We start from the raw sequence: 27,609 nt of genomic DNA, 5'->3' as shown, positions 1-27,609 counted from the left end.
CCTTCCTGTACGCGACGTTTGCCGTGGCACTTGTCTTACAGCGCTTGTTTATATTGTGTGCGCGGCTGCCAAAATACATTAAGTTCACGCAAGCATCATTCTATTTATTTTTTCAGCTTGGCACGCCACAAATAACATTACATAATGACGGCTGCTCATCTTTTGCACACTGAATGGCCTAGCGCATGTGCAGATCGAGTTCTGCTCGGAAACTCAAGGTGGACAATAGGCGATTGAGAGGTAACAAGTAACTCCTTGCCCTGGAAGTGGACCAATTGGTCTCCCACCTAAGATAATCGCCTAGCAAATATGTTATTCACACAACTTGCACGGTCTAGTGCTTCTCAGTTCGGAGTGACAAGTAGCTGTTTCTGGCGCGCATTCGCGAGGTGGATCGGGGGCGCTGGTGACTCGTGCCGTGTTTTAAGCTTGTGGATCGCATCTTGAGTCTTTCTTCCTACTGCCATCATGAATACTGACCTGTCCTGAGCCAACTCTCTCTTCGCTGTCTACCTGAGTGTCATGACCGCCCTCACCTTCACCTGCTTAATTACTAATGCTTTTAAGGAGAAAGTTGTGCCCATGGACATCCATGTATCCCGGGTCATGCTGTGAGTGCTGTCTCCATCCTGTAGTTAAGGGTACCTAGCTATTAGGCCCCAATAGCCTCATGCACAACACTTCTTTGTGTTTTGTTTCAAAAATTATTTTCCTCTATCGGGAAATTAATTTCCCGCAAGACGACCATTCGGCTAGAGGGGCAGCAACTCAGCTCCTACCTCCTCCACACTCTGTAGACCCTACCATTGTACTATTCAAGCATGTATCTACTCCAACCTGTAGCTAACATGGGATTTCTTTTATTACCAAATCGCACATTTCGTTTATTTTTATTTCAGTAGCTTTTTGCCTGAACTTGGTGCATCTTGTTGGCAGGACTTAGTAGGGTGATCTTTTTAGGATGAGGCTAGCTATAAACATGGCGGCCTCCTGTCTTTCTTTTCTATTTATTTACCTTTGTAGCATTCGTGGAATGCCGTGCTTTAGATTTAAACATATCAAGTTAAAGGGTGGCGTGGCGTGCCGCAAATGCTACAAAATTAAATAAATAGAAAAGAAAGGTGGGCATTTGCCATGTTGCACGGCTAAATACTTCTCACTCACTAACTCTCTCACTAATTAACTTACTCTCACCCTCTCTCAATAACTAACTCTCTCACTATCACTAACTAACTAACAAACCTTCACCCTCCTATTATTTATGCACCCCCCATAACAAAAAAACCCATAACAAGCAAACATTCACACAGGTACATAGTGCAGGTGCAGTGCGTCCGGGGTGGGGTGTTAATTCACCCCACTGTTTTCAGTGATTTCACAATCACACGGTTGGGCAGTCCACGATTCCGGGCCGGCACGCTACACAGAGCAAAATATGAACGTTTTTTGAAACATGGAAGCAAATTGGTGTGCACTCTGTCACCCCTTTTTAGGTTTTGCCTGGCGAAAAGATGCGCTCTGCGCATCTTTTTCGCGCAGGCGAAAACCTGATGAGAACTGTAGTGGGGTTTGGGTCGGCCCTCGTCATTTATTGGCTGGCTCCATAAATGGAGCCTAGCCATTGGACGAGGGGCCTGTCCGTCAATGCCGGACCAGATTCGGGGGCGTTCCCGAGATTCTTTGGCTTTTGCCGACGTCACGCTACGTCAGCCGAAAGCCGATTCTCTGGAACGCCCCCGAATCTGGTAAGGCACTAGTGGCACCCCGAGCGCTCGGCCGCCTCCTACTACGGTGCAAACGCTGCGTCCCTGATTGCCGCCGCTGCCCGGGGCCGAGAATAACTTGAGGATCTCGCCGGGGCCGCGGAGAGCAAGAACGAAGGAGGCTGCCCTCCCATTGGCTGAGGCGGTCGAGCCCCCTCAGTGCCGCCGCGCTAGGATTGGTTATTGAGCCGCCACGTCATCGCTGGAGCCGCGCTGCGATTGGCCGCAGCTTCGCCACCATCGGAGGCTCGCCCTGAGAGCGGCGCATCCATCGGGAAACTTCGCCGCCCGCCTGCCTGAGCTAGAGACGGGCCGCCGCGCTGCCCGCGGCGACCCGGAAGTGACTAGCCGGCCGGCCAATCCTAGCGCGGCCGGCCGGAAGTGCCCGCCCTCCCCCCAGCCCGGGGGAAGAAGGAAGACGGCAGCCCAGGAGGAGAAGAAGTATGGCGGGGCTCCCGTGGCCTGGAGGGAGCCCCGGGAGAAGCGGAGGACGTTGCCGGTCTCCCATGCTGAAGAGGGAGACCGGAGAAGTGCCCAGGAGATTGCCGCCATCGCAAGGAGCCCCCGCCAGGACGGTGGCCCAGGAGAAGAAGTATGGCGGTCCACGCGGGGCTCCAGTGGCCTGGAGGGAGCCCCGGGAGAAGCGGAGGACGTTGCCGGTCTCCCATGCCGAAGAGGGAGACCGGAGAAGTGCCCAGGAGATTGCCGCCGTCGCAAGGAGCCCCCACCAGAGTGCCCGGTAAGTTAAATGGGCTACCGAGCGCAGCAGCACCACCACCAGAGGCTTGGGGCTCGGAGCCGCACCATGGTGGACCTGGGCGGCTGCCCCAGGAAACACCTCTGCGAGCCCCTGCTGCCCCCCGCCCTGCTCTGCTGGGCCCTGCTGCTGCTCTGCCAGCATTTGTATGGGCACAATACTCACATTCCGAGATAGCACACTTGGTAAGAGTACCAAGATGAGAAGAGCGTGGAGAAATCGGTCGGTCTGCTTAAGGGATTTGATCTATATATGGATGAAACAGAATCAAGTTGACTCATAGTTCAAGATTTAGGTTTCTTGTACAGGGAGTGCTTTATTTACTTCTTTATTTTAGTTAACATACTGTACATTTCTTCATAAATATACACTTGAAAACCTACAATAATATTTAAAATTTAAAATAATCAATCGATAACAGATCTAGTCGTCAACAACCCTCGTAATCACACTATGTATTTTCTCCTGTGTCTGCAAATCCCTCTCTCCTGATTGGTCACATTAACTTTGATCGTTGGGCATCTAAAAAGAATAAATTGCACATATTCTATCTCCTGTCACACAACCTACTCATCTAGTTTGCATACTTGAAAGCCACCCCAGAACCCTCAGTTTCACGAACTGGAATCAATCCCAGTGGGTACCAGGTACAATCATGTTGCTTCGACAGAGTGGGCCATTCAGAACAGAGAACATGAAATAACTTCTCATGATTATATTTTTACAAGATGGTCAATGTTTGATGATGAGCCATAAAATAGCAACTTGTCTCATTTGCAATTTGCAGCATCCTCCAAGTTATACCCAAATCGCAAGACCCGATCAACCAAGGGTGTCTTACAACACCTAGTACTCCTTCACTGCTTGTTTGCCACCATGAGCCATAGTCTCTTTCAACTAGTAAACACGTAGGCGGCTATTGAGAATTTAATTGTATAAAGACAGGAGATGCTGCACCACCATTGTTGTACAAGAAGTGAGTCCCTTTTCAGATCGAATCAGGGCACAGCTGGTCTTGCGTTGCTTCTTTTCCAGTTCAGGGAGTACCCGTCCTGGCAGTTCAGGCTGGACTGTTCTTACTGATTTACATATAGCTGAGTCCAAAATGAAATGGCATGATGAGCAAAGACGGAACGATAGATTGGGATGCAAGCATTCCTCCCATCATCTTTGGTGTGTTTATTTTTGGTTACTGGCATTAGTATTGTGCTCCCAAGGAATTACTTTTATGCATTTGGTCCTGTTTCCTAGTGGTAGATTAGATTAATAGGCGTTGGGTGTGATCAATAGTGGGGGTTGTGTAAGGTCATGAATATGGTTGGTGGGATGAGTAGATAGGATGGAGATGATTATGCACTGTAAGAGTGCAGGATATAGTCCCCAAAAGGGGGTGGTTGAAGGTTTTCAGCCAAGTTTACATTTTTATGCAGGGTGCCTCCGTGTGCCCCTGTTGCCTGCTTGTGCTGTGTGGGTGTGTGTGGAAGGCTCTGTGTGGTTGTGTGGAGGGCTCTGTGTGGCTGTGTGTGTGGGGGGCTCTGTGTGTGTTTGTGTGTGTCATTTGCGAGAGATAAAGCTAGTGGGATTGTAAATGACAATGCCATTTATTTATGTTAAAAAAAAACATAAATAAAAATAATGTCAAGAGCAATGCCAATAGCTCTAACTTTAACAAAGGCAAAACCATTGCATTGTAAATGCTTGTTTGTGATTTACAATTGTTCTGTCCACCCGACAAGTTGCACCCATGGATTAAGGAATATCAACCATCTAAAGGATTTCGTCACATGCTGGACTATTTTTACATTCTGCTTCGATAGTGATCAGTACGGACTACTTTTTTAGAGCAAACAGCGGATGAATATTGGCTGGACTTATGGTTAAATTTGAGCTATGAGATGTTTATTTTTGTACATACAACATAACTTATTTAAGGAAGATTAGATGCTTGGTGTGATCAACGATTGATGATGAATTCTATATTTAAATGTCCAAGATTGTGTTTGAAACACATGTGCTGTTTATGCCTTTCAGGAGTGGGGACACATCACACAAATGGGATACGAGTTGGTGGTTAACATACACAGACAGTGAATACTAAATATATGAGTGATGTAACCGTATATCATGACAATCGTAAAAAAACGAACGTTCCACATTAGCCTTTTTGAGAACAGCAACAGTTCAGTGTGGGCTTTGTAGTTTAAATATTGAGTGGGCGGGAACTGAATGGACATGAGCAGGCGGGAGCACAAGGCAGGTGTTTATAATTGAAGGAGTGAGTGTGGCATTCACTATGTGTTTGAAAACGAGAGGAGGCAGGCATTTGAACACTCGAGGTACGGGCTTGTTTGATTTATTTTGAAGGGAGTGACAGTAGCGAAAGATAAGGTTGTTTTCTTACTGACAAACGAGCAAAGTTGGTAGTTTTGATTAATGGGAAAACAAGTGGGCAAGGAAGAAGGGGACATTTAACAAGTGTAATCTACTATTCATGAATTCTGCGGGCAAAACGTTGATGACTAGGTGAGCTTAGTCTCAAGCATGTTTATTTGACATGAGGTATATTGGTTGTAAAATTCAGTAAATCCAAATTATCTTAAGACATAACCTAACAGTCACGTTTTAAATTTGTAGAGAACTCCTGACGAAATGCCAGGAAAGTCACGAAATACACTGGGTAACAGAAAGGATCTAATTGAGGAATATCTATGTAACATTCCGTGCTATAGAATAAGGCTCGTAATGGCATGTCTACAGCATTAAGGATTACATGTGAACATAGTGGGTCCACCATGTGACTGAATAAACCATGAATAACGCAATACATGGAATGGCTTAAAATGAAATAAACATTTGTGATAAACTTGATTAACCTTTGGCATCTTTGTTATGCATCAATAACGCAGTGCGTACGGGGTACGCCCCCCTGTTTTCAGTACCTTTGGTAAGGCAAAAATTAGCGGAATGCTCGTACCCTAGTTCCGATTGAGGGCAAACTCGTCCCCGCTCCGGATCAGCGGACAACAGGCAGCAAAGCTCAGCGGAGCTTCTCAGCAACATGCAGCTCTCACGAGATGAACTGCACTCCAGGAATGCCACCGAATTCTCGATTTGCTCGGAATCGTAAGAACAAATGGGAAACGATCAGAAGCCATACAGCCACACGACTTGCTTCCAACGGCCAGAATTATGCACGCCGCCATGAGTGTGTTGCTGGGAGATAATCCCTGAGGCCCCTCCCACAATAGCCGGAGTTCTGGTAGATGTAGTTCTAACCGCAACTCCCAAGAAAACGTTTTTCGTAGGCGCCTATGCTCGGAGCCTGACAGTAGGCCCTCCTCCGAAGCGCCTCCTAGAGCAAGGTTTGTCCAGGCAACGAGCGTGGAAAAGGCGGACGGCTCCGGGAGCATGGACGTTCGCAGAAGGCTCACAGGAATCATCCTCCGCGGCATACCCTTTCCATGAGATAAGATACCACAATCTTCTGCTCCGATACTTGGAGTCCGGTATCCTTTGAACTTTGTAATCCAGCTGCCCATCCCGAACCATCGGAGGAACTGCCATCCGTCTTGCCCCCACAGCCGGTTTCAGCAAACTACAATGGAACACTGGATGAACACGCAGAAAAGCAGGCCATTTCAGCTTATACGCTACAGGATTAATTCTGCGTAGAACAGTAAAGGGACCAATGAATCTGGGATGAAAGATGCTGCAAACCCTAAATCAGATGTTTTTTTGTGAATAACCACACACAATCACCTGGCAGATATATAGGACCCTCCTGGCGGTGACGATCCGCCCAGGTTTTGTATAACTGCTTGGCTCGTTTCAGATTGGTCTGCACCTTTTTATGCATGACTTGTAGATTCTTCATTTGTGACAAAACAGTTGGTTGATTTACAATGTCACTGGGAATGGATAGCGGAAGTATTTTAGCATGAAAACCATGGTTGGCCCTGAAAGGGGTTTCCTTTATAGAACTGTGCCAAGCGTTATCATAGGACAATTCTGCAGCGGCAATAATGACACCCATGAGTCGCTTGCTTCTTTGGAGTAACAACGAAGATTTGTCTTGAGGGTTTGATTTAGCATCACTTTTTGTCCATTCGCCTGCGTGTGGAAGTTGGTAGACGTGGTTACTTCCACTTGAAGGGCCTTACACCACATTCTCCAAAATCTTGCAATGAATTGCGGATCTCTGTCAGACACAATCACCCTCGGGAGCCTGTGCAACTTGACTACATGAGACAGTAGTAACTGAGCAGTCTGTCCTGCTGTGGGCAGATTTTTGCATGGGATGAAATGGACCACTTTAGTGAGACTGTTTACCACAGCCAGAATGGCGTTACATCCCTGGTCTATTGGTAGACCTAGAACAAAACCCATGCTTATGGTTTACCAGGGTAAAGATGGTGTAGGCATGGGAATCAGTTTACATTTTGCCTTAGAATGTTCTCCTTTTGCGCGAGCAGACATTTCACATCGTGCCACCCATTGCGACACCTCCTTGGCCCTATGGTCACACCAGAAATGTCTTTGTACCAGTTGAAGGGTTTTTGTGCGTCCTGAGTGACCAGCTAAAACAGAGTCATGACACTAATTGAAGGCTTTTAGTCTGAGTTCTTGTGAGGGCAAGTATAGTTTCTTCTTATAGAATGGCAATCCGTGTTTGAGCGTGCGATGCAGGTCCTGATCTACCCATCTCTGCCACAAAGCAAGGGATTTATGAGACTTACTTCATCCAAGAAACTACCCAACGTGATAGAGCACACCACCTTTTTGGGACTAATGATCGCTTCAGTAATGCCTTTTCTAGGCCCAAGGATATCTTCTTGTCAAGACAAGGTATCGGCTTTCCTCATTTCTGAGCCAGGCCGAAAAGTAACCACAAAGTCCAATACTGTGAAGAAGAACATCCATCGCATCTGTCTTTGAGTGAGTTGTCTGGCAGTTTTCATATATTGTAGATTTCTGTGATCTGTGTAGACCGTGACTGGATGTAGCACCCCCACAGATAGTCCCTCCACTCTTGAAATGCCTTTTTTATAGCCATTAATTATTTTTCAGCCACAGTATAGTTGATTTCAGCTGCATTTAGCTCCCTTGACAGAAAGGCTACAAGATGCAACTGTCCCGTATGTTTTTCAAGCTGAGACAAATCAGCCCCACTGCGACATCTGAGGCATCAGCCTCTACAATGAATGGAACCTCGGTTTGTGGATGATGCAGTATACGTGCTGCGGTAAACGCCCTTTTTAGATAGTTGAAGGCTTCCATAGCCTCCTTGGTCCGCTAAAAAGGCATCCCCTTTCTCAATAGTCGAGTGATAGGAGAGAGCTGATGAGAAAAGTGAGAGATGAATTTCCTATATTAATTGGAGAAACCCAAAAAGCATTGTACATCTCTCACTTTCTTTGGAACAGGCCACTCCTGCACCGCCATCACCTATCCGCCATGCTTAGTCCTGAGGGACTCTATACCACACCCAGGAATTCCACCTCCTCTACGCGGAATTCACATTTATTTAATTTGCAAAACAACTTGTCTACATAGTCCTTTAACACATAATTTAAGAAGAATTGAAATGCTGCTGGGGCATTAAATAGCCCAAACGGCATGACCAGATATTCAAACAAGCCATAACGTGTTTTGAAAACGGTCTTCTACTCATCCCCCTCTCGTATCCGTACCAAATGATAAGCACCTCTCAAGTCAAGCCTGGTGTAGATGGTGGCTTCCCTCACCTGGTCCAGCAATACAGGGATGAGTGGAAGAGGGTATCTGTTCCTCACTGTGTTCTTGCTTAACATGCAGTAATCTACACAAATCCTTAACTCTCCATTGGCTTTAGCTATGAAAAAGAGTGGCGAAGCTGCAGGGGAACGAGAGGGTCTGATGAACCCTATGGCTACGTAATGGTCTAAGTATTCGCGTAAATGTTTGGTCTCAGGTTCAGACAATGCATACACCCTACAGGACGGAATGGTTGCTCCCACAATCAGGTCTATCTGGCAGTCATAATCGTGGTGAAGAGACAGAAGCTCTGCTTTGGCCTCACTAAAAACTTCCCGATAACTTTCATAAACTGAGAGAAGCACCGTCTTGTTTTCTTTTTTTTTTTTTTTTTTTAATTTTTATTGAAATTTTTCTGGCACACACATAACACAGAATTCAGATAACTTAATACATATAATAAACTAAAATTACTATCAAGAAAAACATATTGGTACTTAAACTTAGCCTACAGCATAAGAAGGAAAAAAAAAAAAAAAAAAAAAAAAACCTTTTTAGAAAACCATAGATCAAATTAATAATAATACATCAGACTACGTTTGCATTAGACCTTTCCTTCCATAGATGTACCGGTTCCCAAATTTTTCTTCCCCACCTTTTTATCCTTTTACCTTTTTTCCCAAGTATACCCTTTTCAAGATTAAACGTCCCCAATAATAAAGCAATCCACTGCTGTAATCCCGGAGGAAGGGGGTCCAACCAAGCTCTAGCAATCAGCAACCTAAGAATCGCCATCGCTACGAATAAAAATTCGCTATGATTGCCTTCACAACCCCTAACTCCTAACATAATTACTGCCGGTGTTAAAGTCGCATTTAAAGCAAGTGTTTGGGCCATAAAATCCTCAATACCCTTTAGTAAGGGCCTTAATTTGGGGCATTGCGCAAAAATGTGGATACTATCTGCGGCCTGGGTATTGCATCGCCAGCAGTTAATCCCTGTAGTAGCCCCCCACTGTGCTATACGGTCTGGCGTATGATAAAGTAGATACAGCGTCTTAAAATGCTGCGATTGTAGTGGGGCAGAATAGAAGGCTGAACAGCCTAACTCCAAGGACTCCTGAAAAGCCTCACACGTTATCCCTAATTTCCCAGCCCATTTATTGCCAAATTTAACAATATCGTCCTTCTTTGTATCAGCCAGCTGGGCATAGAAATAACGAATGGAGCATACCCCACTTTGTTCTATTGCCTCCATAATGTTGCATGTGATAAAACCGCCTGCCCCTCCTTTTTTTTTAGAAAAAAAACTCCTAATCTGAAGGTACTTAAAAAAACTATACCTTGTTATATTAAATTTAGCAACCAAATCTGAAAATAAAAGAATATTTCCGTCTGGATCTAACATATCTCCTAGTTTCCTAATACCTTTTCTGTCCCAATCTGTCATAATGGAATCCGAAAAAATTGCAGGGGGTAGAGACTTATTCCTACACAATCTGGTGTATCTGTTAAATCTACCTAAGCCACAGTTTTTTGCAACAGCAGACCATACATTATAAGCTGCAGCGACTGTCTTGAAACGTGTACGTTTGTAGTATGATGAATCTGTACATTTTAAAAAAGCATTTACTGTATCTTCGCCCAAAACAATTGAATAAATCATAATTGAAAACGCTTGGACTTTCGGATCCCCCTCATTAGCACCAATTAAGCCTTGAATATATTGCAGCACCGATGCCCAATAGTAAAACCTAAAGTCAGGAACCCCCCAACCTCCCTTATCCCTTGGCAAAGTCATAAACTTGTATGCCCGTCTTGTCTTCCCATACGACCAAATAAATTTATTGAGGACCGACTCCAGCTTATTAAACCATATTGACTCAAACAAAAGCGGAATTGTACGAAAAAAGTAAAGAAATTTGGGAAGTATAAGCATTTTAATAATATTAGTGCGTCCTACTAACGTAAGCCTAAGATTGTTTATCCTCATCAAGTCCGAGCTGACTTTCCTCAATAAGGGCGCAATGTTACGTTCAACTACTGTCCCTAAGTTAGGAGAAATTTCAACCCCAAGGTAGACTGCAGATGAAGTCACTCGTGGATCATTACATTGAGCTACTATATTTTTAATGATCTGTGTTTTAGCTCTATTAAGTTTATAGCCGGAAATGTTGCCGAAATTTAGGGCCTCCTGTTCTATCACACCTATTGCCATTACAGGATCAGGAGTAATGATCGCGACATCGTCTGCGTATGCCAACACTTTTACTACTGTCTCATTTACACGCAAGAGGGGAATACTAGGATTAAAATCAAGACTGCGTAGATATGGATCCATATACAGCGCAAATAAAAGAGGAGAACTAGGACAACCTTGCCTTGTTCCTCTTTTAATCTGCACTGCCTCTGTTAACTCTCGATTAATTTTAATTCTAGCCGTTGGATCCCTGTAAAGAACCTGGATTGCTTTTATAAAATTATCTCCAAACCCAAAAGTTCTCATTAGCACCCACAGGTATTCCCACGCGACCCTGTCAAAGGCCTTTTCGGCGTCTAGAAATAGAGCTGCGACAGGGCCGCCAGAGACCTCCATAGCATCGAAACAGGTGATCACTGTCCTGACATGTTCAGTAGTCCCTTTCCCCGGGATAAATCCGTGTTGAACTGGGGTAACTAACTTTTCTATTACAGCGGACAATCTTGTAGCCAAAATTTTAGAATAGAGCTTCACATCAGCATTCATTAGGGCAATAGGTCTATATGACCCAGGAATTGTTGCGGGTTTGCCTTTTTTCAGGATAACAATAATTTCAGTCTCGCCCCATGATTTTGGGATTGAAATTCCTCTCGGAGCCTGAATGAGTGTATCCAATAGCTCCCCTCTAAGAACTGATATAAAAGTCTTATAAAATTCAATCGGTAACAGATCTGGACCTGCAGCCTTTGAAGATGGGAGATCTGTTAAAGCTACAGACAGTTCTTCTAGTGTTATGGTGACATCAAGAGTAGCTTTTTCCTCTAAATCTAGCTTTTCGAGTTGGATATTTCCCAAATAATCCCTAATATTGTCAGCACCTGGCTCAGTCTCCCTATCATATAAATCAGAATAAAACTTCCAGAATACATTCCTTATTCCCTCAGAGTCAGAAAGCAAATTGCCTAAGTCGTCAACTATGTTTTTAATGTCCCCTGCATTAGCTTTTTGCCTAGCCCTAACAGCAAGAATATGGCCGACCCGCTCGCTAAACTCACATGCCTGCTCCTTTTTTGTTAAATAACTAACTGCTGTCTTATTAGTGATTCTTTCCGCTATTTCCGCCTTTAAAATCATAATCTCCAGCAGTTGTTGGTCCAATGGAAGCCCCCTCATGATTAACCTACTTAGCTCAGTCTCAGCATGCAGAAGGGAATTAACTTGTTGATCGAACAATTCTCTTTCTTTTTTCCGTCTATAAGTTGAGAAGCTTATTGTCTCTCCTCTGACGCCTGCTTTGAAGGCATCCCATATAAACCCGCTACTAGAGCTCCCTGCATTGTTGAGCCAAAACTCGCTAATCCATTTTTCCATGTGTTTACAGTAACCCTCGTCTTGTAGCAGAGCACGCTCAAAAGTCCATCTATGTACTTTCCTACCTAAGCCAATTAAACTAAGTGACAATAGCAAAGGATTGTGGTCAGAAACCAAGCGAGGTAACTTCTTGATCTGTGAATTAGCGATTAGCACATTAGATATTAAAAAGTAGTCCAACCTTACTGTTATATTATGAGGAGCTGAAAAAAACGTATCTACATCTGTCTGTGGGTACAGGTTAGCCCAAACATCTGAAAGAGCATTATGCGAGGCCATATCTGCAATCGCCCTATGTACCCTTTTCTTTCTCCCTATATAGGAATGACTTAGTTGAAGCTCAATATTTGCCGGGCGACTGATATTGAAATCTCCACAGCAAACGATTGGCTCCGCCCAAGTTGAAAGTTCGTGATCCAGAAATTGAAATATATCAGGGTCATCGCATGTTGAACCATAGACAGAAACTAGAGTGAACCTAGCCCCTCTGAAACCTAATTCTACAATCACCCATCTACCCCAGATATCTTCTTTGCTCCTAAATACAGTACAGTCTACTCCTCTCCCCAGAATCGCCACCCCACGAGTTTTGGAGGCTTGTTTAGTGTGTGCTAAGACTTTAAATCCAGCTTGTTCTAACAAAAAACCCTTTCCACCCTCCACATGAGTTTCCTGTAGACAAATCAAATCGGGAGACAATGATTTACAGAATGCTGAAACTCGCAGCCTCTTTTGGAGATCATTCAGACCACAAACATTAAATGACAAAATTCGACAAGTCATCAAAAAACATCGAAGATCAGCGCCAACTTCAAATTCCACCTCTTAATCAAGCCCAAAATTTCTTTTATCCTCCACTTACACAAAACCTGCAACTGCCTCAAACTGCATTTCACTGTGTACAATGTGTGCCATTTTCTCCCTCCCCTCACCCCTCCCACCTCCCTGAACCCCCCCAGAGTGCCCCTCCCCCCTCCCCCCCTACAGGCAAATAGGTCACGAATGACCTATATGTGGGCGCCAGGGAGGCAGCAGCCGCCACCCCTCCCCTCTGCCAGCCAGTACTACAAACATATCAAACTTAAATCCATTACTTTTTCTCCTTATATCCCATAACTTCCAACATGTAAGCCTTCGCCTTAATCTCTGAAAAGAAAAATTTAAACTGGCCCTTGGTCACAATTTTCAATTTTGCAGGGTAAAGCAAATAAGCTTCCGAGCCCAAAGCCTGGATATCTGGTATCAGTTGTCTCAGCCTCCATCTACGTTCAACTGTGGCGTGGCAGAAGTCCGGTCTTGCAAAGAACGTAACATTGTTATAAGTACGTCTTGACTCGGGCTTTGCTTTATCCAGAATCAACTGTCTAAGGAGGAAATTCCCTACAAAAATTAACAGAGCCCTTGGGCGCCCACTCTGAACACCAGCCTGAGACTGACCTCTTTTAAGGAAAAATGGGAAACGATGGGCTCTTTGAATTTCTGTTTCCCGAGCACCGTCTTGTTTTCTGTTGCTGTAGCAATATGAAATATCTGCGTACGAGCTAAGGTATGTGTATTATGTGCTTGCATACACGTCAGCCTAGACTCCTCAGAATGAAATTCCACTGTCTTCCTGTTCCATTCTATAGTGGGGTTATGGTGCCATAGACAGGGCATATCCAGTATTACCTCATACTGGGGTGCCTCTATAATGTTTAAAGTTATCTCTTCTACATGATCTTGGTCACTCCCATTCCGGATCAATCATATCTTCTCCTTTACTTCTGTAATGGGACCTAACTTTAAGAGTTTCCCATCTACTGCCAATACCTTTTCTGGAATCCCTCTGGGGACACACTGGAGTTCCAAGCGTTGCACCAATCCACTATCAATCGAATTTCCCATGGCCCCTGAATCAATCATTACCCCAACCTGATGTGACTGGGAACCATCTGTAAGATTCATGGCCAGCACGACATGGGATTCAGTATTAGTCAGCTCGGTCACGGCTAGGGAGGGTAACTTCAACCCCTTTACCTGTTGTTGTTCCTCTCCCAAGTCTGTAGCAGTACCTTCCTTGACGGTTGCTTGCACCACTGTGACTCCCACCTTTTTACTGGGATAGTAAGAGCCCTGCTTCTTGGGTTTAGTGGGACATTCTCTCACATAATGGCCTTCTTTCCGCAGTACATGCATAAGCCCTGTACCCTATGACTCTCTTTCTGCTCTAGACAGCGGAGCTCTAATGGCTCCCACATCCATGGGTTCCGAGCCCTGCTCATTAGGAGATACCATCGGCCTAGCTCCTCTCTCTGTGCGAGCATAAGTCCTTGCTCCTCTCCTTTCCGACAACCGATGAGCCAGACGTAACGTGAGATTCAATAAATCAGTGTACATGGTCGGCTGAGGATCAATCTGCGCTATTTTATTTATTCAACTTGTTAAGCGCACTGGCACCTTGCAGGTATCCTGGTGCTAAGCAGCTGAAAAGGTAGGAGTGAGTCGGGCCGAGGCAGTCGTCTACTTCTTAGGGAAACAGCCAGGTTTTAACACGTTTCCTAAAAGGGAGAAGTTCTCCAATTTGCCTAATCTCCCAGGGGAGTTTGTTCCACAATCTGGCTGCTGCCACTCCAAAGGATCTACCTCCTGACCTGACTTTGTTAAAGCTTGGCACCTTCACCAGTCTGGCCGAGGACGAGCGAAGCAGTCTCGATGGAGTGTACCAGTCAAATTTTTTGCGCAGAGTCACTGGTCCACCCCCATGAAGGGCTTTAAAAACCAGGCAGAGCGATTTAAAGTACACTCTCTGTCTCAGGGGGAGCCAGTGAAGCTTTGCCAAGGCAGCAGAGGCAGAGGACCTTCTGGACAGACCTGGCAACAACCTGGCAGCTGCTGATTGGATCCTTTGTAGCATGTCCAGGAGGAAATTAGGGGAATCTAGGAGGAGAGCATTACAGTAGTCAAGCCTACTGAGGATTGTGCACCTCGCCACTGCGGCGCGCGCCTGAAAAGGTAGAAGAGGAAACATTTTGCGGAGGGACCTGATGATTGCGAAACAGGTGGCTGTTGTTTTTGTAACCTGGGCTTCCAGGTAAAGCTTGCAGTCAAACATAATACCTAGGTTACGAGCAGTTTTTATTGGCTGCACAGTGTTAGAAAAGCCCGGGGGCCAGAAGTTGTCAGGAAGAGGACGGGGGATTTTATTCGCAGCACACACAATCACCTCAGTCTAGCCAGCATTGAATTGTAGGGAGTTGGCCCGCTAACACATCTTTCATTTCATTCCGCAAACCCTGGTAGTATAGTGATATTCTTTTCTCTTCGGGCCATGCAGTTTCGGCTATCAATCGATTGAAAGTAGTCAAATAGGTATCTAAGTCTTGTTTTCCCTGCTTTCGTTCCAACAGTTCCCTATCAGCGCTAAACCTGGTGGCCCCTCGATCGAATACTCTTTCAAACTCTCTGCGAAAAGCATCCCAATCTGAGAGCAGAGAATTGTCATATTTAACCAACGGTACTGCCCAGTTGGCCGCATACCCATCATGTATGAAATGGCAAAAGCCACTCTGGAGTGGTTATTGGGGAAGGAGGCTGGTTTGCATGAGAAATTCAGCATGATCTGTGATAAAAAAGTTTCGATTTTTAGGCAATCTCCGGAAAACCTCACCGGACAAGCCAATGGAATAGGAGGAGGTAAATGCTTATGCTAGCCAAAGTTTGTCAACTGCAGAACGTGCTTATTCACAACCCGACAAAAAGCCTACCTGTAGCCTGGGCTTGTGAACATTTTCATGTGTTCCTATATGGAAAACAGTTCACAGTTGTCTCTGCCAACTAAGCATTGCTGACCATTTTCGGCAATCCTAAAGCCAATATGACCCCTGTCATTAAGATGTGGGCATTACGGTTGCAGGAGTATGATTAGATGATTGTGCATCTTCCAGGAAAAATCAAAACCCTGCTGACTACTTCTGTTGTGTGGCAATACAGTGTCATGGCACTACTTCTAAAGCAGATGATGACTATGTTAATTTAATTCTGAAATCCTGAAATCCAGTACCCCTGCTGCCATATTGGTAGAACAAATCATTGCTGCCACGAGTCCTGATAAGGATGTGTTAATACTCACAGACATTATTATACACCAATTGTGGCAAGCCCATACTCAACCTTTTCATGATGATCTTGAATACAAGAAATTCAAAAGATGTGCAAGAGGAACTTTCAGTTACTCCAGAAGGCATCATCTTACGAAGTTCAAGGATTGTCGTACCCAAGATTCTGAGACAACAAGTTATTGAGCTGGCACATTAGGGACATCATGGCGTTGTTGCTGCAAAATGAGCTTTACGGGACCGAATATGGTTCCCCCGTCTTGATGAAAGGGTTGAAAAAGAGTTAAAGGCCTGTCATTATTGTAATTGTTTGTCATCTAAGACAGCCCCACGCCGGTTAAACATGTCTGATCTCCTAAAGCATGCTTGAGAAGATTGTAAATGATTTCTTTGTACCCCTTGACAATGGACATCATCTACCAGCAATTGTTGATGAATATTCACGTTTTTCACTGGTCCAAGATATGTCGCCAACGACTTATGACTGAGTCATTGAAAGACTAGAGAGTAATTTTGGCATTTGGGGCGTTCCTTCGATTTTGAAATCTGACAATAGTCCGCCTTTGAATAGTTGGAAATTTAAAGACTTTCTCACTCATATAAAAATCAAGCTTCAGAAAAGCACCCCTCTCTGACCATGGGCGAACGCTGTGGTCAAGAGATTTACGAGTACCCTGAAGAAGACCGTTCAGCACGCTGCGCTGGCAAAGCGTGAACTCAAATTAGGTGAGAGGAGTTGGCCTAATGGCTAGGGCGTACAACCTCAAATCTGGGGAACTAAGTTCGAGTCTCAGGAAGGATGCGCAACATCCCGTGATTCTGGGCAAATCACTTATTCTCCCTGTGCCAAACAAAAATGAATCTGTCCTCATGTAATGCAACTGGTGCTCATGTTAAGCGCTTTGATACCCGATACCTGCGGGTCAAGTTCACGCTATATAAAACTCTGTAAACATTTTTAAAAATCAGTTCTTCAGTCTACGCTTCATGCCTACAGGTCAACTCTGCATTCTGCCACAGGTGAAAGCCCTGCCACCTTAATGTTTGGGAAAGCCATAGGCACCAAAGTGCCACAATGGACCAATGAGAGATCTATTGATATTGACAGACTTCGCATTGTTGTATTGTATTGCGACTTATATAGCGCACGTATCACCCGAAGGCATCAAGGCGCTTGCCTTGGGAACCCGTCCTGGCTTTTCCCTGTGAAATAACCCCTACTGGGTATCCCCAGGGTGAAAGCCAGGCATCCCGCAGCGGGTGGGCCGCCGTAGTGGAGATTAAGCAACTATTGCCCAGAGTTGCAGCGTGGGACCCCATGATTAGAATAGGCACCGAGGCGAGAATTATCGAGTCCGTGGACATTTTGGGCTCAGGAGCCTGCCGCGTCGGGAATTGAACCCTGGTCCGGGGCCAGACCTCTGCATCAGGGTCTGCTGCTCTAATCAGTGAGCCACACTCCTCCTCCTGCATTATGACTCCTCTCAGAAACGTCACATGAAGACCTATGCGGACTGACGCTGCTGTGCGCTGAACACTGTGTTCCACGCAGGAGACCGAGTGATTGCAAGGCAGAAATGGAAGCGCAAGTCTGATGCTCCTTTTGATGCTGACCCGCTGTGGGTATTGTCCGGTAAAGGACACTTGGTGACTTCTTACCGTCCTGAAAAGTCCAATATGCGAGATTCTTCGTATTTCAAGCACCTACCTCGAGCTTCGCCAACTCCAGATGTCAGGAGTGAGACTTATCTACCTGGGCATCCAGAGAACCCAATGACTGTACAAATATCTCTGTGACCAATGCCAGTCATGGGCCCATCTCCATTCTCTCAACAGCCTCACATAACCAGATCTGGGTGATTGATTTGAGCACCAAAATGACTTATTGAAGTGTTGTAATGTATATATTATTGGTACTTTTTATTTAACAAAGGGGGAGATGTGGTGTCCTGTGAGTTAAAGTCCACAGAGTCATCTCTGTGAGGTAGAACATCACAGAGATGATGGGACCCTTTTGGTTCCTTACGGAATCCATATAACCGTGACATAAATGCATGGGTGTGTATCATAGAATTCATGATGTAGAATGTTCAGTTCTCGGTTACACACTGATCAATAAAGACATGTAATACCAAGCTCTGTGTGTGGTGTGATCATTTACAAGTACCCAGGTTGGGGTAGGGTGCTACAACTGTCCAGCTGGAAAAACCTGGAGCAACATGAGAGCATGAAAGGAACTAAAAAACTGGTGTCACAATACATTTCAGTGCGGAGGTGCTGACAGCTACACTGAAATGCACAAATCTAACCCGTGATGCGTGGCATTTGGCAATGATGTTGCACTGCAAGAAAATAAAGCTCAAAACAGTGTTTACAAAATAACTATTAAATGCTGAATGCACGGCTGCGTGAACAAAAAGATGGCTACAGACAACAACCACTTTGAAAGCAAGACCTGTGTCCCAATGTTAAACACAGCTTCTCAACAGGATATTTTGAATGCATCATGTGCTAATCATATTGTGTTAATATAATTATACGTTTAAAAAAAACAAATTTTAAAAAGCAACAAAGAAAACCCTTATCACTGTGACTAGCTACCCTTAACAGCACTCTATATCAGATATTCGAGTGTATGAAAGGAAAACGGACTATTTTTCTGTAGTCCTTCGTTTGTGTTGGCGAATGGTTCGCTGGTGCAGGAAGTCCGTATTGGGGAGAGCTGAGAAGCGAACACTTCCGACATACGGAACGGAAGACATTGGTGTGCTGTTTCCGGTCGGTGGGGTTTAGTCGCTGCACACTGCTTGTGCCTATCTGCAACATGTGGGAAGCAATTCAGCGTTAGAACTTCGCGAGCAGGTAATTGACCACGAGCAAACTTTTTTTGTATCGGGGTTCAGTGGGGCGCATATGTAACGACTTCGCGGTGTCAGAAGCAGTATCCTCTGATCTGGAAAATGTATGAATTCTGTTTACTCTGAGTATACGAATTTTCTCTGGTACACCAGTTCTGTATTTGGAATACACGAACTCACCCCACCGGCCCCAGTTAAGGCAAACTCATTAGAACATGCTACATTCACCTCCACTCACAGCCCAAGAGAGAATCAAAGCCCGCAGGGAGACCTGTTTGATGAGATTACCTTCAGAAGAGAGATTGTTCTCAAGACCAAACCGAAGCCAACAGCAATACGCGTCTGTACCATGTCAACTTGTCCATATTTGCCAGTCATCACTGTCCTTTAAATCACATTCCCATACTGCCTGACTAATTGCCCCTGTTGAAATCCTCTGGTCATACCTTTTTGAAACCTGTATCACCATCTAAAATTGTTCATTCTCTATTTATCCTAATAGGGTGACCCGCACAGAGATCTGACTTCCCCATTATTTTACCGTCAGTCATTCGGTTAGCAGGTATGAATCCTTTAAGGAGAGACCCTAAGTTAGAGAGTTCATTCTTGAAGAGTCCGTTATAAAGAACTTTAAAGTGTATTGATAACTCCAGAGAAGTGACGTTCTAAATAGGTCATTGGTATGAGGCCAGCTACAAAAGCTTTAAAGAGACACTCTACTCACATGATCCGCTCTATACCTTGCTTCTTAATGTTTTCACGTTGAAAGTAGTTTTACTTCCCTGAGACTGTTCCAGTTAGTATTAAGCGACCGTGAGAAAGCGAATTGGGGAATTGGACTTTGTGTTGTTTTCTTGTGTACCGTATGTACTTCTCAATCGAGTCTTCCGTTGGTGGAGACGGGCTACAAGGAAGAAAACATGCTAAGACATGAGTTGGAAGGGAAGAACAAAAGAGGAATAAAGAAGAAATTATTACATTTCGAGCATGATATTTTGTTATATTATCCTGTTTTAGGTTTGTGTAACGCTTTCACTTAAAGTCGGTAAAACAACTTTCTGAGGAACGCCCGACTGCTGAGAGCTTGCATGTCACAAGTTGGAATCCCAGCTGGTTTGACTTGTATTTAACCATTTGAGTTGTTTCTTTGAGTCCCATTGAGTTGAATAATAGTTGCAACTGTTATGTAGAGTGGATCGCAAAACCTGTGGTAGAAAGCACTATTTAAGACAATATCTTGTGGAATAACCTAGAGTGCAATATTCCCTTTGACGCGTGCTTATCTGGGTATTACCGTAAAGTTAAAGATCCTAAACTCTAGTTATAGACCCAAGCCACTATTGAATTTAACAACTGTATATAGCCTGAGGCTGAAGGTCTATATTGGTATTAGAATATTAAACCTATTCGGTGTACAATGTTTTAAATTAAAAAGGGAGATACAGAGAGACAAACACTAGAATGTTGGAGCAGGAGCCCTATATCGAAAGCCCATTCCATCAATTAATGTCCCTTAGGACTCGCATTTAATGGAGCTCTCAACAATTTGTTTTTCTAATGAGGCTTAAATACTTGCTGATTGTGGGTTTGTGGGAGTTAATGTGGATCTACTTGCGTGACATTATTTCTTATGTGGGTTTTCCGCGCCTTTTTCAAGTGGAGGAGGCCGAGAATGTGTCTCATATGTGTTGGAATAGAGGTCCAGATCTTGGACACATAACTGGAAAATGCTTGTTGTTTGTCTTCTACTTCTTGCTCTCCTTGGTATGTAGACTGGCTTATCTTTTTTGCATATATTGTGAAGGCCACCAATGTATTGATGATAGCTTGCTTTGTGAGGTGGGTTGTTAGAGTTCACAGCTTTCAGTGGAATTCATCATGCCTTGAGATGACATGGGCGACCTAAGGGGAACTGGTGAAGTTCCTTGACTAAAAGGGTGATCCGTGCACACTTCTCCAGACCCTAGGTAAAGTCCATCAGATGTATGCAGAACCCACCTAGGGGGGATCAGTGATATTACAGGCTAGAATGTTGGTTCCATCCAGGCAAAGTAAGGTTAATGCTTGAACAAATTCCCTGAACTCTTTTTCAGCAAGATGTGTTGTGATTCTGTAAAGCAGAAGGAGTTGGTTCCATTACTGTCTGTGGTGTCTTAGCAGTACAAGCCTTGTAGTTCATGTCGCTGTTGATATTGAAACCAAAAGACTTTGTGCTGTCAGACAAATGTTTGGTTCATATTTCGATGTCCATTGCTGATAGCAGCTCTTGAGTTAGTGCTGCTCCCGATGCTTTATGTGTGCATTCTCTGCATATTTGATATATTTTGATAGTATTGCTGGTCAGGACTACCCAAAATAGTTCCAGGTAAGGGTTGAAGATGACGTGAGTCCATTTGGCCCAAATAATGTTTTGGTAAAATACTGCAAGATGTTGTCAAAGCCCATTCACGAGGAAAGGGGGCTGAACGAGGCTCAAAGATCAGTGGTGTTAAATGTTGCTGAGTGGTCCTAGGGGAGAAGAACCAAGGGTCCTGAACCTCATTGAATACAGTTGTGGTCTGACTCCTGACCTGGAGTTCTAAAGAAGAACAAAGTCTCAGACTGGATTTTTCATGGAGGTGGGTGCCAATGTCTTTCTCAGAGATCTTGCTTAGGAAAGGAATATTTGTAATTGTAAGGTCTTTGAGTTTAAACTTGGCCTTCTTTAGTAGTGATGTATCTGTTCTGTTTGTGGATGTCGGAGAAGATGCCCTATTCGAAGGATGTGTTGATGAAGTTGTACAGTTGTCTGAGCGTTTCACAAGTAATAGATATCACTGCTAATAAGGGGTAGACATTGATCTTTATAGAGTTGATCAGTCCTGAAGTGTCTAAAAAAGACAGGGAGTGGAAGTAAGCCACTTTAAGGTAAGCTGATGTTTTGGTGTCTTCCATTCACTTTCTCAATTTTCTCCATGAATAATTTGTTGGTTGCTTTGCATGTCTCTATGTACTGTCGATTGAAAGGATCGAGAGACCGGTGCCAAGTGTTGCAATCCTCTCTTCACTTTTGTTCTGTATCTAATGATCTTGGCGTCATATAATGCCTTGAATTTATTGTTAAGTTTATTGTGGATTATTCTGCAAATTTTTGAGAACCTGGTATTTTTCTGAAGCTGTTTTTGTTGCTAGTTATTTTCTTGTCTTAGGGTGTTGTACTTAATGTCTTTGCGCTCATAGAGTATTATGGATCTATGGCTTGGGGTTTGAGGAGCTAGTCTTCTTGAGAGCATGACTGTCCACATTAGCTTGAGAATACTGCTGAGGATGTCGAGCTGAACATTGACATTTGTGGTGTAATCTGAGTTGGCTGTACCAGTATTCAGATTTCCCTGTAGACCTTTTATTGGGAGCTGTTCGAAGAAGCAGAATTTATGCTTGGTGTGCTGACGGGCCAATATGGTGTGATGAGTTCAAACGGAAGGTGAAATAATTAGTGTACTGCAAAAGCATTGATGGGTGGCTGGAAAAGAATTACATGGCTACCTAAGCCAGTCGGTTCTTTGATTTGGCTCGGTGATGGTATTTCGTCTCTTGCCTGAGCATGCATGGCTAGAATCGAAACAATACACATCATGAATGAAAAGGCTCAGTGGTGAAATTATCTTGATTGACTCGTCAAGGTCTTTTTGTTAATTATTTGGGTACCTAGAAGAAATAACTGATTTCATCAGACACAGTGACTAAAACAAATGGGTATCTCCTATAGGTACGCCTTTCCCCTTTCAGCGCCCTTTGTTTTCCCCATGGTAAGCACAGGTTACTGCAGTTAGAAACCTATCAAGATGAACATGAAAGAATTGCTTCTTGAATAAATAACATGATGGCCAATAGGTCCACGTGGCTCTTACTATACATGGTGTTCTTGTTCTTTTACCCTAGTATTTTCCTGCTAGTTGATGAGGAGCCGCACACACACACGCTTTTCTTGCTAGGGGCATCATTTGCTGTTACCAATGCACCTCTTTATCTTGGTATTATTTTAGTGCAACTTCTTATTGAATGGGCCATTTCAGGTGCTCTGGTCCCCTCTAACATGTTTTGTTCAATGCACTGGACATCTTTGATCTTGTTTGCTTTTGCATATTTGTATTCAAATGTAACATGAGTCTGTCATTACAACTGTAGGGACGTAGGATCTGCTTTTATGGTTACCCCCACTTTTTGCCTGGTGCTAAGCTGTTTTTGACTAGTCTGACTGTGATCCTGCTAATCGGAACCCCAGTCTCTATGCTTTCTCCCTCAGATTGTTATGTCAAGTACTTGTATGCATCCTAGGTTGGATACTGAGGTACCCTTGTCAGTCCCTAGTATATGGTACTAAGGTACACAAGGCATAGATACCCCAGAGTTCCCCCATGGGCTGAAGCATGTATTATTCCACCCATGGGAGACCATTCAAACTGTAACTACAGGCCTGCCATTGCAGCCCATATAAGCTTGTGCTAGCACCACTTACGAAAGATATAGGTTTCCTATATCTAGGGTCGCTGCACTTAAAACCTATAAGTCACCCCTACAGCAGGCCTTTGCAATCCTGAAGGCAGGATGGTTGGTTCCAAATGTGAGGGTGCCCCTGCATGAGCAGGTCACCCTTATAGCCTACAGAGTCCATTCTCCCTGGTTATAAGTGAAACAGCCATATACCATATAGAAGGGCACCACGTAATTACGCGACAACCATCTCAAATCTGGCTGCAATGAATCCTATCATGTTGGTATCAAACATGTTGGAATCATACCTCCACACTGTAAACAGTGTGACGGTATGTTTCCATTATGAGAACAACAGTGGTCCCATGCAACATTAAATAAGTCTCTAGATAAATACAGACACAATGGAACCTGTATTCGAATGACTTGTCCAGCCGGACAGTGGTCACAATCCTTTAATCAATTCAAAAGAATAAATGGAGAATATCCTTCAACACTCTCTCGTTGTGGGGTACAAGCCTGTACCACATTTAAACACACAAAACACTTTAGTACAATCAAAGTGCACAGAAAGGGCTTTTAGGCAAAAAAGCAAAAATTGTTCTTTGAATCATAATATGAACAAATGTTTTCAAGATGCGCCATTACAACGACAAGGTACATATTATATTCACATAGTATATGACACACAATTAAGTCGACGGCGTTTCGATCCCACTTTTTGAATCAAAGGGATCATCATCAAGACAGTTTAATAAGTGCCTAATAATTACAAGCCTCAAGAACCTAAAAGGAATGGGAGAGGGAAAGCTTTAGAACTTTAAAACAATGTCATGTTATCTACGTGACATTAGGTGCAAGGCTGTGATTAAAATAGGTCAAGGTCATATTCAGGTGACGAGCTGAGTGCGTGTACAAGGCAGGAGAAGACGTGGCGACCTATAATTGTGCCTATTTGTGGGTCCGTAGCGTGAGATAAGAAGGTTAATTCCCAGTGAGCGGGGAACTACCGTGATCGTACCCTATCAGGTAGGATGTATCCTGGTTGCCGATGTCCGGAGCGGTAAGGGTCCGTGATTTGATATACAAAGGGGTTTGAAGTGCCCCGTGCCCGGCGGTTTCCAGGTGGGAACAAAGTGGAATCCCTTGTAGGGACGGCGCTGTGAAGACATATAACGGCGCAGTGAAAAAACAAGAAGGCTCACCATAAGATACTTGGCAGAGGGTCAAGATATATGGGGTCGCCGCGATGGGGACCAATCAATTGGAATGGAACGGTACCTAAAATTAAGGCAAACCGTCAAGGTTGTGATCAGTGCCCGAGTAACAGGCAAGGAGAGACTAAGTCAGCGTGAGGAGACTTACCGGTTTAGTCGGTATCAGGCCATTCTCGGCAATGCGAGCTGGATGGTGTTTGCGGGAGGCGGTAGCCACGCGCCCTGTTTTGTGAGTCTGGAGGGATGTCAAGGACAGTGAAAAGGGGCTACAAGACTAGGTAGTGCTCGGGAGTGCGGCGGCCATCTTGAAGAGGGAATGTGCACCCAACGGGTGGGTGAAAGTGACAATGGTGCTCGTGAGTGAAAACATAGCAACCTACGATCATCAATTTACAATCACTTTGGTACATTATAATAAAACTGCAGATTGACTTGGGAAAATGAAAATGAAAAAATGAAACAATTGCAGAAATTGGAAAAATGAAAAAATGAGAAGCAAGGTCGATAAACACACAGTGATAGGTTAGACCAGATTGGTCCAATCTTCCTGGAGGTTAAGTCCGGTGTTGAGACTGTCCGTTCTCAGTATCCATTTTAATTCCTCTTTGTTGAGCAGTCTTGTAAGGTCACCTCCCCTGGGCGGGAGTATGACCTGATTTATCACTGTCCAACATACATCATTCTCATTATGCCCTTTCTCGGTAAAATGTTCGACAAGTGGGGCATTTGCTGTCTTGCACCGAATTCGACTGCGGTGCTGTGAAATCCGTAGTTTTATTTTCTGCGTTGTCTGTCCCACGTAGATTTTATTACAGGGACAAAAAATAGCGTAGATCACATTACAGCTATTACAATTTGTGAATGTGCCATGCTCACTCCTTACATTCTCAAAGACGAATTCCTTACCCTCAATGCAAAATGAACAAACAATACAGGAACCACACTTGTGATGACCCTTCACAGGGGGCAACTCCCAATGGTCAAAGAGTGTTACATTTGAAGATGTTATGGTAGGCATTGCAGCCCTAACAAGTTGGTCCCTCAAACTTTTATTTTTCTTGAAAGCAAACATTGGTCTTTCAAAGTCCAACGTTCCTGCGTTGATGATATGCCAATTCTTTTTTATGGTTTTACAAACTCTGTTGGAAATGGGAGAGAAGGTGGTTACACATACAAGTTTGTCAGTGGATTCTTTGGGTTTGGATTCTAACAATGTCTCACGGGGCAGTACCATGCCCTCTTCGTTGCGTTTCTCACCAGGCGGCGTGGATAGCCCCTGTGTTGTAATTTCTCAGACAAAGTATTTGCCTCCAGAAAGAAATCAACTTTCTGGAAGCAATTCGTCCTCAGTCTAAGGAATTGAGAAAAAGGCAGACTGTCCTTGAGTGCCCTGGGGTGGGAGCTATGATAGCTAAGCAAGGTATTTCTTTCCGTAGGTTTACGGAAAAGGGTGGTGAACAACAGGCCATCCTTATGTTTAATGCTTAGGTCCAAGAAAGATATGTCACTTTTACTGTGGGATAGAGTGAAGGTGAGCCTGGTGTTTCCAAGCACCAGAACGTGCCTCTGTTACGCTGTCAGTGCTCCTGGTACCAGTCTTGTAGACCCAGACAACACAACATGGTTGCTGTTGACCAGAGACACAATTCTGCCCTCCTGCTGCTGAGCCAGGCTCGAGCAGGGGAATGCAGAACAATAGGTATCCTGTCACAGGGAGGTGTGGTCACCTCCCAGACAAGATTTAGTGTATTGGGCCGGGTGGGTGCGCATGCCAGCGCCACTCGATCTGCATGAGGGGCACATTTGGTGCCTCCTTGCATCGCTCGGTTCAAACCAGCTCTGGGACCCGTTGGCTCCCGCTCTGGTGCAAAACTGGACAGAGGACATGGGTGTATCCTCCCCACTGTCCACTCCCTCCCCAGGGAGGGAACCTTGAATCATCCCTACCCTTTCCCCAGGGTACTTGAGGGCTTCCTGTGGGTGGGTTCCGAGATTCGTCATTGGACACAATTCAATTCAGACACCACTTCAACTTCTACCGTCTGGGCACCCTGGACTTCGTTTGGGTTCGACTTCGTTCCCTTTTTCAGTCTGCTGCATTGCCTGTGCAACATACAGCTCATGCACCCCTCCTGGTCTTCCTCAGCGACGCCTGGTCCTCACAGCTGCAGAGTCAAGGTCACCCTCGACTCTCCTGCAACACCAGACATCAGTGGGAATTAGTATTCCAGGTCTATGGGTCACTCCTGAGTGACATAGACTCTGTCCTATCTGCTTGCAGGTACCTCTCAACTAGAATCCAACTTCGGATTCCACCTGACACTTTCTCCTTCTCCGGCAGTGGCAATTTTCTGAAGTCCTCCACTACTTCACACCTATGCACCTGGGTTCCCTGGTGCAGGTAACGTGGGTACTAGGGTATCGGGGGGGGTGGGGCTCTCTAACCTTCTGCCTTTCACATGGTTTCTTCAGGGTTCACTGGGAAGGCTCCTTCTTTCTTTAAAATTGCCACCGCGACTTACACATTGATTTGTAAGGAGAACTCTGTCGTGTTCCCACACTACAAATGATCTCCGTGGGGTTCCTAGTCACTCACCTTGGTGGCTCGGCACTCCTACGTCCTCTAGACATTGTCTTTACATGAGTCGTAGTTCTTATACCACTTTCTTAATATATGGTTTGGTCCCCCCCCCCCCGGGTTCACTGTGTATTCTGTGCTATTTACGTGATTTCTATGGAAAATATTATGTGCATTGTTCATAATTCTGGGTAGGAGATATTAAAATGTGTTAGTGAGCCTTATATAATACATATTTTTATAATTAACTTGTGTGGTTCTTAATTCATTTAATCTATACCTATAAGATAGCATTCTGGTAAAACAAGCAGCTTTACACTTCTTTTGGACTAAGCCTGAGGGCTGCTCTCCGCAGCTACCACCTAGAGAGCTTTCTATGGTTATCTAAGACCTCCTAAATCACCATAAAGGTTATCTGCACTGGTACTGGGTATCCACTTACATAAGTGTACATCATATACCAGGCCAGTCTCTCACAACAACTCTTTGATTCAGTCAACCAAAAAGTATTCTTTTGGTTAAGCTAAAATAATTGGGAATTGATACAGGCTTCTGTATGTCTGAGA

General features: G+C 44.5%; 1 protein-coding gene across 2 annotated transcripts in view; it reads left to right on the top strand.

Annotated features, from left to right (window-relative positions):
- Positions 1-18,618: 18,618 nt before the first annotated feature.
- The window catches only part of BMS1 (BMS1 ribosome biogenesis factor), a 166,856-nt gene continuing 157,865 nt past the window's right edge, over positions 18,619-27,609 (top strand). For both annotated transcript variants that reach the window (XR_013594763.1, XM_078642946.1), the window contains exon 1: positions 18,619-18,779. The gene's annotated coding sequence lies outside the window, so the exon portion shown is untranslated. The remainder of the gene's footprint in view (positions 18,780-27,609) is intronic.

This window comes from Lissotriton helveticus, chromosome 5_1 (genome assembly GCF_964261635.1).
Source record: "Lissotriton helveticus chromosome 5_1, aLisHel1.1, whole genome shotgun sequence".
In the NCBI taxonomy this organism is placed as follows: domain Eukaryota; kingdom Metazoa; phylum Chordata; class Amphibia; order Caudata; family Salamandridae; genus Lissotriton; species Lissotriton helveticus.
The sequence above is the reverse complement of the archived record's forward strand: the minus strand, read 5'-3'. Positions and strand labels throughout refer to the sequence as shown.